Raw genomic sequence first — 13,590 nt, 5'->3', positions numbered from 1 at the left:
TTCAATATAGTTCTTGAAGTTCTAGCCAGAGCAATCAGACAACAAAAGGAGGTCAAGGGGATGCGGATCGGAAAAGAAGAAGTCAAAATATCGCTATTTGCAGATGATATGATAGTATATTTAAGTGATCCCAAAAGTTCCACCAGAGAACTACTAAAGCTGATAAACAACTTCAGCCAAGTGGCTGGGTATAAAATTAACTCAAATAAATCAGTAGCCTTCCTCTACACAAAAGAGAAACAAGCCGAGAAAGAAATTAGGGAAACGACACCCTTCATAATAGTCCCAAATAATATAAAGTACCTCGGTGTGACTTTAACCAAGCAATTAAAAAATCTGTAAAATAAGAACTTCAAGACTCTGAAGAAAGAAATTGAAGAAGACCTCAGAAGATGGAAAGATCTCCCATACTCATGGATTGGCAGGATTAATATAGTAAAAATGGCCATTTTACCAAAAGCGATCTACAGATTCAATGCAATCCCCATCAAAATACCAATCCATTTCTTCAAAGAGTTAGACAGAACAATTTGCAAATTCATCTGGAATAACAAAAAACCCAGGATAGCTAAAACTATCCTCAACAATAAAAGGACTTCAGGGGGAATCACTATCCCTGAACTCAAGCAGTATTACAGAGCACTAGTGATAAAAACTGCATGGTATTGGTACAGAGACAGACAGATAGACCAATGGAACAGAATTGAAGACCCAGAAATGAACCCACACACCTATGGGCACTTGATTTTTGACAAAGGAGCCAAGACCATCAAATGGAAAAAAGATAGCATTTTCAGCAAATGGTGCTGGTTCAACTGGAGGTCAACATGTAGAAGAATGCAGATCGATCCATGCTTATCACCCTGTACAAAGCTTAAGTCCAAGTGGATCAAGGACCTCCACATCAAACCAGATACACTCAAACTAATAGAAGAAAAATTAGGGCAGCATCTCGAACACATGGGCACTGGAAAAAATTTCCTGAACAAAACGCCAATGGCTTATGCTCTAAGATCAAGAATAGACAAATGGGATCTCATAAAACTACAAAGCTTCTGTAAGGCAAAGGACACTGTGGTTAGGACAAAATGGCAACCAACAGATTGGGAAAAGATCTTTACCAATCCTACAACAGATAGAGGCCTTATATCCAAAATATACAAAGAACTCAAGAAGTTAGACCGCAGGGAAACAAATAACCCTATTAAAAAATGGGGTTCAGAGCTAAACAAAGAATTCACAGCTGAGGAATGCCGAATGGCTGAGAAGCACCTAAAGAAATGTTCAACATCTTTAGTCATAAGGGAAATGCAAATCAAAACAACCCTGAGATTTCACCTCACACCAGTGAGAATGGCTAAGATCAAAAACTCAGGTGACAGCAAATGCTGGCAAGGATGTGGAGAAAGAGGAATACTCCTCCATTGTTGGTGGGGTTGCAGACTGGTACAACCATTCTGGAAATCAGTCTGGAGGTTCCTCAGAAAATTGGACATTGAACTGCCTGTGGATCCAGCTATACCTCTCTTGGGCATATACCCAAAAGATGCCCCAACATATAAAAAAAGACACGTGCTCCACTATGTTCATAGCAGCCTTATTTATAATAGCCAGAAGCTGGAAAGAACCCAGATGCACTTCAACAGAGGAATGGATACAGAAAATGTGGTACATCTACACAATGGAATATTACTCAGCTATAAAAAACAATGACTTTATGAAATTCGTAGGCAAATGGTTGGAACTGGAAAATATCATCCTGAGTGAGGTAACCCGATCACAGAAAAACACACATGGTATGCATTCATTGATAAGTGGCTATTAGCCCAAATGCTTGAATTACCCTAGATGCCTAGAACACATGAAACTCAAGACGGATGATCAAAATGTGAATGCTTCACTCCTTCTGTAAAAGGGGAACAAGAATACCCTTGGGAGGGAATAGAGAGGCAAAGATTAAAACAGACACAGAAGGAACACCCATTCAGAGCCTGCCCCACATGTGGCCCATACATATACAGCCACCCAATTAGACAAGATGGATGAAGCAAAGAAGTGCAGGCAGACAGGAGCCGGATGTAGATCGCTCCTGAGAGACACAGCCAGAATACAGCAAATACAGAGGCGAATGCCAGCAGCAAACCACTGAACTGAGAACAGGAGCCCCGTTGAAGGAATCAGAGAAAGAACTGGAAAGCTTGAAGGGGCTCGAGACCCCATATGAACAACAATGCCAACCAACCAGAGCTTCCAGGGACTAAGGCACTTCCCAAAGATTGTACATGGACTGACCCTGGACTCTGACCTCATAGGTAGCATTGAATATCCTAGTAAGATCACCAGTGTAAAGGGAAGCCCTGGGTCCTGCTAAGACTGAACCCCAGTGAACATAATTGTTGGGGAGGGCGGCAATGGGGGAGGATGGGGAGGGGAACACCCATAAAGAAGGGAAGGAGAAGGGTTAGCGGGATGTTTGCCCGTAAACCGGGAAAGGGAATAACACTCGAAATGTAAATAAGAAATACTCAAGTTAATTAAAAAAAAAAAAAAAAAGCACAACTAGTAGAGCAGAAAGTTGGCTGAAGAAGCAAAATTCCAAATCAAGGCTAAAGCAATGACATTAACATGTTTCCATGTCAAGAAGCAGCCCAGAAGAGCAAGGTCTTGAAATGTTTTCTGAACAGGAAAAACTCCAGGGAAAATCTGTCTTCATGATGTGAATAAAACAACTCAAATTGCTTGGAAGGCATTTGAAAGCCCAGTGTTTTGTTTGCAGTTTTATTTGAATATACAGTATGGTTATTTCGGTTACATGTTAACCCTTAGTTTAAAATAACTCAGGTTGTCTCAATAATTGTCTTTGGCAAATTAGTCGGTGTGTGAAAGGCTCCAGTTCTTGATTTGAACTTTGTTTCGAGTTAGTGGACTTGGATAAATAATTTTATATACATTTATCCTAAATTTTATGTATAAAAATTCATCTTCCTTGAAAAAAAAATTTTAAATGAAAGCTGGAGAGATGGCTCAGCAATTGAGAGGACTGACTGCTCCTCCAGAGGTCCTGAGTTCAAATCCCAGTAACCACATGGTGGCTCACAACCATCTGTAATGAGAGCCCTCTTCTTGTGTGTCTGAAGACAGCTACAGTGTACTTATAAATAATAAGTAAATAAATCTTTTTTTAAAATGTAAAAAGTAGTGGTTAGGAACACTCAGTGCTCTTTGAAGGTCTTGAGTTCAATTCCCAGGTCACACATGGCAGCTCATAGCTGCCTGAAGCCATCTTTTGTGTGGATGTACATGCAGACATAGTAGCCATATACATAAAATACATTTAAAGAAAAGTAAAATGAGAACTAGGAATATAGCTCAGTGGTAGAGTGCCAAGTTAGTAGGTGTGAGGTTATAAGTTCAATTACACACACACACACACACACACACACACACACACACACACACACACAGACAGACTTGAACTCTATGGAATAGAACTCATGACCTCATACGTACTAGAATATGGATAGATAGGGAATTGAACTCACACCCTCACACATACTACATGAGATGTGTGTGTGGGTACGTGTGTGCATATAGATAGATAGATAGATAGATAGATAGATAGATAGATAGATAGATAGATAGATAGATAGATGATAGATGGATAGATGGATAGATGGATAGATGGATAGATGGATAGATATAGATATCCTTGGTCTTAGAGGCAAGAAACCAGGTCAGTCACTTACTAATTTACACTTAAGAAGTTGACACTTACATGTTGTCTCAAAACTAAAATTAGAGGCTAGAGAGATGGCTCAGAAGGTAAAGGCTCTTGCAAAAGTTCAGGGTTCAATTCTCAGCAACCATGTGGTAATTCACATAACTCTAATTCCAGGGAATCTAATGCCCTCTTCTGACCTCCATGGTCACCAAGCACACATAGGGCTCACAGACATACATGCAGGCAAAACAGACATAAAATAAAATGAATAAATCTAATTAAATGTTTTAGGGTTGGAGAGATGACTCAGTAGTTGGGAGCACTTCCGGAGGGTTAGCTGCTCTTCCAGAGGACCTCGGTTCAATTCCCAGTGCCTACACAGCATCCCATAACTGTTTGTAACTTCAATCCCAGGGGATATGACTTGCTCACACCAATGCACATAAAATAGCTAAGTTCATAGTTCTTGCTTAGCGCTCATGAAGCCGTGGGCTCAATCTTCTCCTCATAAAACCAAATGAGGTGTGCAGCTGTAATTCCAGCTCTCGGGGTGGGGTAGGAGGGTTAGGAAGGTCAGAGTCAGGTTTAACTAGGTAGTGAGTTTGAGGTCAGCCTTAACTCCAAAAATAACAGGTCAAGAAAAACAAGACAGAACAAAACAACCTTTAAGTGCATTTACCAAATGATTTCTTAAATAACTGAATTGCCAAATGCATTCATATCCGAAATAAAAGCAAGGTCTGGAAGAAATATTTGTACACCCATATTTGCAGTCATGTCATTTAAAACAACTACGAAGTGAAAATAACGCAGGTACACACAGACAGATGAAGGGATAAACAAAGTGCAATACTGCTGGGCAGCCTGAGAAAAGAAAAATAAAGGAACGAAGGGCCGGCAGTCAGACAAAGGTAGCTTGTTTGGTACTTGCTGCCAAGCCTGATGAACCGAGTTCAAATCCCCAGATTCCAGTGGAAGGAGTGAACCAACTTACACAAGTTGTTCTCTGACTTTCTCATGTACAACATCACACACACACACACACACACACACACACACACACACACACACACACAACTTTTTTTTAAAAGAAATTCTACACATGCTATATTGATTGAACTTTGGAACAATATCAGTAAAAACCAACCATGAAAAAAAAAAAAAGTCATGATTCCATGTATGTGGTTTCCTGGCATCGTCAAACCCCAGAGATGGGAAAGAGAATAGCCGTTGCTAAAGCGAGCAGAAGAGGAGATGTGAGGTGTCTGAGCAGGTTTCGCGTTTTGCAGGAAGGGTGTGGTAATTAGTTGTGTCACTGTGTGGACATATAATACTTAATATGGCTAAACTGCACACTTAAAAACAATGAAGAGGTTGAGGGTGAAAGCACAGTGCTTACCTAGCAAGCACAAAGCCCCGGGTTCAAGCCCAGTACCACAAGCCCAGGTACGATGGTATTCATCCATGGTCATGGCTACAGACGAAGCTAAGGCAGGAGGATTGCTTGAGCCCAGGATTTTGAGACCAGCCTAGGAAGCAAAATAAAGCCCACATCTCAAAATAAAGTTGAAGATTAATATTTTATGTTGTGATATTTTTGTTTTGCTTTGTTTTTTTTTTTGAGACAGGGTTTCTCTGGGTAGCCCTGCTTGTCCTGTAACTTGCACTCTAGACCAGGCTGGCCTTGAACTCGGAGCTCTGTCTGCCTCTGCCTCCCCAGTGCTGGGACTAAAGGCATAGGCCATCGCATGCCCAGTGTGTTATGATTTTTGTAATTACTGTAATTTTCTTTAATCCTCAATTTAAGTTACTCTGAAATGCTTTGAGGTTTCCAAAGATTGCAGTGTTTATTCAGCTGCTCTCAGAATACATTCTTCTGTCAACAGAAACATACTGTGGTGTAGAGAATCTGGATTATATTATAATTTTTGTATTATGGTTTTTTTTAATTGGTAAGTTTTTTTTAGATAACATACAAAATAGTGAATTTAAAACATCGTTTTCACGTAGAAATATCTTTCTTTGTTCTTAATTGGCCCCCACTCTCCTCCCCCGGCCTCTTCTCCTCTGGCTGCTCCCCTCCTTCCTCCAAATGGCACTTCTGCTCTCCTGTGATATGTATAAAACTAAATCTAGATTGAGTATGAGAGCGAATATACAATACTTGTCTTTCTGTGTCTGGCTTGTTTAGCTTAATATGATGATTTAATTTTGCCCATTATCCTGAAAATGACATGTCTTTCTTCTTTACAGTGGATAAAATTCCATTATATGTATGTTCAAAAATGTTTATGATGTCAGGTGGTGATACTCAATGTAACACCATCACTTGAGAGATGTGAACAAAGGAGGATCAGGAGCTCAAACCCATTCTCAGCTACAAAGCCACTTAGAAAGGCAGCCCGGGCTACATGAAACACTGTCTCCATATACAAATACAAGACATCTGGGTCATTAAGTCCAGTGGTAGAAGCACTTGCCTGGCGTGCATTCCCAGCAACACACACACACACACACACACACACACACACACACACACACACACACACACACACCCCTTTAGATCTGTTTAGAAAAGTTTAGCAATCCTGGTCTGGAATACTTTAGTAGTGGCGCTCCCTGGTGTCCAAAATAAAGACTACATGTTCAGGCTGTGTAGCTTGGCTTCTTTAAATAGAATCATCTCCACTTCCAGAATTACTTCCTGAATCTTTCGTTTCCCCAAGACATATTTATTTGTTATATAAGTACACTGTAGCTGTCTTCAGACACACCAGAAGAGGGCATTGGATCCCCTTACAGATGGTTGTGAGCCACCATGTACTGTAGCTGTCTTCAGACACACCAGAAGAGGGGCATGAATCTCATTACAGATGGTTGTGAGCCACCATGTGGTTTTGCTGGGAATTGAACTCAGGACCTCTGAAGAGCAGTCTGGGCTTTTTTTTTTTCTCCAGCCTGAATCTCTTTTTTTTAAGATTTGATTTGCTTATATATGTGTATGTATTTGCTTGTGTGTGTGTGTGTGTGTGTCTGTGTGTGTGTGTGTGTGTGTGTGTGTGTGTGTGTGTGCCACATGCGTGTGGACGCCTAGAGAAGCCAAAACAGCGCATCAGATCCTGTGGAGCTGAATTACACCAGGTTGTGAGCCACCCAATGTGGGTGCTAGAAACTGAAACCTAGCCCTGTTCAACCACTAAGCAATCTCTCCAGCCTCTGAATCCTTTTCTTAAAAATACAGTGTGTGTCCTTTTTCCTCCTTGGGCGTCTGAAGGCAAGACGGGTCACCAGCAGCTCTACTGGAGTCACCCACAGAAGTTCACCCAGGGTTCTCGCCCTTGCCGCGTCTGCTCTAACCGCCACGGTCTGGTCCCTAAATACAGGCTGGACATGTGCTGACAGTGCTTCGGTCAGTGCGCGGAGGACATGGGCTTCGTTAAGTTGGACTAAGCGACCTGAATGGATGATTCGTCTGTCTACCCAGTGATACCAAGCATGCTAGTCTTTGTGCACACAGAATAAAAAAAAGTGAAGGCCTCAAAAAAAATACAGTGTGTGCGTGTGTGTGTGTGTGTGTGTGTGTGTGTGTGTGTGTGTGTGTGTGTACACTCACCCAGAGGAGCCATTAGTATGCCTGTGAAGGTCAGAGAACAACTTTGGGATTCAGTTCTCTCTATTATGAGGATAACTGGGAATTTACCTCACTACGTAGACCAGGCTGGCCTCAAACTCGGGGAGATACACCTGTCTCTGCCCCTAGGCCCCTTCTTGCCTTTTTAAAGATTTATTTTATTTTATACATATGAGTGTTCTGCTTGTCTAAATGGGTATACACTGAGTTCATAAACCAGAAGAAGGACTTAGGTCTCCTGGAACTGGAGTTCCATGGTTGTGGGGTGCCGTGTGTGTTCTGGGAACTGAACTCAGGTCCTCTGGGAGAGCAGAGCAGTAGGTCCTAACCACTGAGCCACCTCTCGAGCCACCCAACCCCACTTCTTGACTCTTACTGTCGGTCTTCACCCATTTATTCAGTGTCTACTGAGCATCTGCCCAGAATAACCACGTCCTACCCTCACAGAGCTTGGATTTTAGGGAGGATATACAGATACATGTGAAGAGAAGTAACTTGGTAATGTCTTGAGAGAGAGTTGTACAAGAGTAGATGAGAAATGTGTAGAAAAAGTAATTACTTTTCCTAGCAGTAGCCAAGGAGGCTGTGTAGAGGCACAGTTTGGGAGGGCAAGAGGCAAGCAGGCGGCTTCAGACCGCCTAGATTCATACCTTAAGTGTGTGGCCTCTAAGCAAGTCAGTCAACCTCCTGACCTTGAAATCTCTCTTGTTTAGCTTTTCCTCTGAAAAGGAAGGGCTCTATAAGGCTCAAATGACTTAACGCTGTATGGTAGCTCATACCAAATCTCAGTACTTGAAAGGTTGAGTCAGCAGAACTGCCATCATTTCAAGGCCAGCCTGTGCTAGCATTAGTGAATTCCAGGCCAGCCTGGTCTCAGAATAAGACGCCATCTCAGCAAAAAAAATAGTAGATGATTTAATGTGTATAAAGCAATCAGGACAGTGTTCAGTATAATATGCTCAAAATATGGACCTTACCAGGAACATCAGAACTATTAAAGATTACACCAACGTTGAGCAGTTGACAACTTTCATCCCAGCACCTGGGAGGAGAACAGGCGAATCCGTTCTGAGTTTGAGGCCCACCTGGTCTATGAGCTAGTTCCAGGACAGCCCTGTCTCAACAAATAAACATACATCAGAGAATTACACCAAGATCAACTACACATGTTAGATGATACAATGCACACCCATAACCCAGGCACTCAGGAGGTAGAGGCAAAAGAGTAAGGAGTTGAAGTTCAACCTTAGCTTCAGAATGAGTAGTAGGCTAAACCATGAAACCCAGTCTCAAAAACAAAAACAACAAAATCAACTAAATTTATAGGCATCGAATCATTCTGATGATAACCCTGAGAACGGATTGAAAAGGAAGAAGCTAGACGGGTGAGGTAGTCAGAGAAACATACACAGAAAACCCAGCTCACCTTGTTAATTTAACTTAATTATTGTTTGTGCGCACGAGTGTTTTGCCTTCATGTGTCTGTGCATCATCTGTGTGCCTACCGTCTGTGGTGGCCGGAAGAAGGCGTCTGGTAGAGGTGGTTTTGAGCCACCTCGTGTGTTCTGGGAACCAAACCTGAGTCCTCTGTAGATGCAGTGAGGACGTCACCTCTGAGCCAGCTTCACTGTATTAGATGGGTGACCTTGAGCAGAACATTAACAATGAGTATGACTGAGCAATAATAAAAGAAAAGAAAGGATCTAGATTTGTGATGTATTTGGTGATTAATTGGCTGATCAGGTAAGTCATCAAAGTTGATCACAATCAACTAATGGCTATGACATTAAAGCATTTTTTTAATTTTTTTTTTTCTTTTTTTCCTTTTTATTTCTTTGTTTGTTGCTGCTTTTGGGTATTTGTTGTTTTTTGGGTTTTTTTTTTTTTTTGAGATGGTTTATCTGTGTAGCCTGGCTATCCTCCTGCCTCTGCCTCCCAAACACTAGGACTAAAAGGCGATACAACACTGCCCCACAACTTTTTTAAATTATGCTGTTGGTGCATGCCTTTACTACCAGTACTTGGGAGGCAGAGGCAGGTGGATCTCTGAGTTTGAGGCCAACCCTGGTCTACAAAGCAAGTTCAGGACATCTAAGGTTCAATTAATTAGAGAAGCCCTTTAAAAAAAAAACAAGAAAAACTTGTACTGCTGGTTTTTGAGTGTACAGAGCACCCTTGATTTGCTATGTAGCCAAGAATGACCTGGAGCTGCTCCTCCTGGCTTCTCCTCCTGAACACTGCCATCACACGATATGCCATCAGACCCACCTGGAAATGTATATGCCATCAGACCCACTTGGAAATATATATGCCATCCAGAAGGCACTATGGTATTATGTTCATGCCAATTATCCCTTCAACAAATATTCTCTGAGCCAGGCACTGATAAAATATAATTTATTGCCCTTACTGAGCATACCTCACATAATTAATATCCATAGTGATATGGTGATGTCATATAACTCTGATTCATCTTATAAAGGTTTTAAATTATGACTGATAAATCCTATTTTTCCCTACATGGAGCCATGGTTTTAATCTATAAAATGAAGGAGATATTTTTCTACCTCGAGGAGTTCTTATATAGATTTAAAAAGTGTAAAGCATATTTAAGTTATGCTAAAATTACAACTTGTTCAGGGTCACACAGAAAGCAAATAACAGGGCTGAGAGATGTTCAGTAGTTAAAACACTGACTGTTTTCCAGAGAACCTAAGTTCAAATTCAGCAACCACAGGTGGTGGCTCACAACCATCTGTAATGGGATCAATGTCCTCTTCTGATGTGACTGAAGACAGCTAACAATATACTTCACATACATAAAATAAATAAATCTTTAAAAAAAAGAAGAAGACAGCCAGATGGTGGTACACAGCTTTGTCCCAGCACTCGGAAGGGCAGAAGCAGGTGGCTCTGTGAGTTTGAAACCAGCCTGGTCTACAGATGGAGCTCCAGGACAGCCAGGCTACACAGAGAAACCCCTGCCTCAAAACAAAACAAAACAAAAAAGCAAATGTCGAAGATAAAATTAGAGGAGAGGGGCCATGTTGGTAATAACTCTTGATCCCACCACCCAGATGCAAAAGCAGGTAGATTTCTAAGTTGAGGCCAGCCTCGTCTCCATAGTAAGACCCTGTCTTAGGAACAAAAAAATAACGGGTTAGGGGAAGAGGGGAACACTAGAATTATTTAAGCATCTATAGAATTGAATAGCTCCTGGGAAGAGGAATTTCTCATAAAGGGATTGCCAGGTAACTAGGTACCACCCATCTCAAAAATGCAAAAGGCACCCTGCAGAAGAACAGGACAGCTATTGTTCCATCCACCTGGGGAGGGGAGAGGGACTCTCCTAGCATGATCACTGTACCCACTTTCTCCATCTGGGTTCCTCAAGAGAGTCAAAAGCAATGACTTTAGCTTTGTTTAATTTGTCACCTCCCGTTAGATTCTCTCTGCTGTCTCCCATCTTTCCTATCAAAGCCCCACAAATGGGACAGGAAACTGCCATCAGCAGTTACCGGATAAAAGTAGTGAAGAGACTGTCTGTCTCTCTTGACTGAGACCGGCCAAGAGGAACCCAAAGAAGGTGGAGTTCCCTGAAGCCACAGATCAAGGTTAGTTGTAGGGGCAAAAGACTGATTCTCCGAACACCCTGTGGGCATTGTGAACTGCAAAGCTGGGGTTTACAGGGACTAAGGTGAGAAGACCTGTGTGGAAGGCAGCAGGGCTCAGGTGAGATCACCCAGGACATTTCTTTATCCTGTCTGGACCCTTCATACAATAATAGTCACTTTAGCATTTTGACTCAGAAAAGAGAAAGGGTGCTCATTTGTTGTTCCAATGGCTGATCTGTCCACGGGTACATTTCACCTGCACAGCCCCCAAGGCATTTGTCATTCACATTTTAAACGAAACTATGACTCAGAAAGTAGCTCTGTGGTGTACTCTTGTCTTGTGTGTGATACCTGTTGAAATAATGTCTGTCTGTCTGCCTGCCTGTCTCTGTTTCACTGTAGCCTTAGCTGAATTCTGAAAGTAAGAATGGCTGGCCTGAACTCACAGATCTACCATAGGCAGGTCTTTTTTAGATTTTTTTATTTTATGTATATGAATATTTTTGCCGGCATGTGTGTATATGAATCATGTGTGTGTCTGTACACTAGGAGTTCAGAAGACTGGCATCTGGGGGCCGGAGTTCCAGGTGGTTGCAGAACCAACCTCTGGAAGGGCAGCAAGTACTCTAAACTGAGCCTCCAGCCCTCCAGCCTCGGGTTTCTTTTCTTTATTCTTTTTTCAAGATTTATTTATGTAAATGAGTAGTGTCGCTTTCTTCAGACACACTGCAGAGGGCATCAATCTCATTACAGATGGTTCAGAGCCACCACGCGGTTGCTGGAATTAGACTCAGGACCCTGGAAGAGCAGTCGCATGCCCAACTACTGGAGCCATCTCCAGCCCAGGTCTCTCTCTTTCTAAATTATCAGAACGGGGTCTTGCCTGCCCTCCCTGTTTCATTGTTAGGGAATAAAATTATGCTGGGCAGCCAGCAGACTACATGAGTATGCAATGAGGGGCTGAGGAGAGATGACCATAAGGGAAATGTCTTGTTAATAAAGACAATTCAAATCTGTAGGCACCCAAGTATGCATAGCACAATGGTGTGGAATTTGCAATCAGTCCTGGGGAGTAGGAGACAGGAGGATCCTGGACACTAGCCATCCGTCTAGTTTGAAGCTGAAGGTGGAAAGTGACTGGGAAGAACACCTGACTTTTAACTTCTGGCCTACATACACACACACACACAACACACACTGAATTGGGATGAAAGACAAGAGTGTGTGACTGGTCAAAGGCCCTTAGACACATCACCCAGGATTTGAATTCTGTAACCATTCTATCTTGGATAATCCCCTCACCTAAAAAAAACTTTTCAGAGGCAGAGACTGGTGTTCAAGGTCAACCACAGTTCATCAGGCTGGGAGCCTAAAACTCACAGGAAACAAAACAACAAAAACAAACAAACAACTTCCCTATGTCCTCTTATTTCTAAATACCCAGGTCCTGCAGTTACCTCCAGTTGTTCTATAGAGGTGCATGATATGTACCACTCGGTATGAACTCACCTGAAAGCTCATGAAAGACTAGGAAAAAAGACTATAGGCGGAACTTTCTCCAGTCGATTCTCTCTCTTCCAAGAAGCCTTCTTCTTAGATGGCTCACCCCTCTGCCCCTCCCTCTGGCCTTTACAGCCTTCTCCCATCTGTGACACCAAAGGTTCCAATCACCTGGATGCGTGACTCTACAGGTTATTAATAGTAATTTATTGAAGCAATTTATTCCATGGATGTTTACTGAACAAGTGTATGCTCGGAGTGCCTGCCCAGGCCCAGTGGTGAACACAGAGATGAATCAGACACAACCTCAAGGACTTAATGGTTGGTAGGAGACAGACATTGAACATAGATACAATTCCATTAGAACTCAAAACAGGATGACCTAGTGATAATAGGAACCATGAGCAATGTGCTATATGCATAAACCTCAATTACTTAATTATTATTCTCAGGGAGTGTATTGCAGAAGGTCAAGCTGAAGGGTGTCGTCTGCCCCCAACACCTTGTTTACCAGTCGGGGGAAGTTGAGACTCAGAAATGGTGTAAGGGCAGCTGGCCCAAAAACCTTCCAGTCCTAGTCCTGACGGCCTCCTCTGGAAGCCGGATGCAGCAGTCTACATTCCATCCAACAGATGTCTAAGAAAGTCTTCCCTCCTGACTTCCAAGGTGAGGCAACCCAAGACACTCAGAGCTCCAGGCGGCAGAGTGACCCCAAGCTGCCAGCCCAGCTCTCAACCTATTTACCCAGTGTTCTTCATTTTGTTCTTACCACGGAAGTTTCTCTAACGATTCTAAATAAATGTTTACGTCAGGTGTTGGGCCGCAGACCTAAACACATGACAAGTACTACGCATCCCATCACTGGAGCACGACAGCCCTAATTTTCAAATGTCATCAGGATTTTTGTTTCTGGTTTGTTGTTGTTGTTGTTGTTTGTGAGGCGGTTTCTTTGTGTAGTCTTGGCTGTCCGGGAAATGTAGACCAGGCTGGCCTCTGAAACCTGAGAACTATTAAGGTCAGGTCTCTGCTATAGCCCGGGTGAGCCTTAAACTTCTGAACTTCCTGCCTCCTAACTCTGCAATGCTAGAGGACTACAAACGGGCTACCACACCTGGCTTGGAACA

Source organism: Rattus rattus, chromosome 2, assembly GCF_011064425.1.
Source record: "Rattus rattus isolate New Zealand chromosome 2, Rrattus_CSIRO_v1, whole genome shotgun sequence".
In the NCBI taxonomy this organism is placed as follows: domain Eukaryota; kingdom Metazoa; phylum Chordata; class Mammalia; order Rodentia; family Muridae; genus Rattus; species Rattus rattus.
This window is presented reverse-complemented; position numbering follows the sequence as displayed.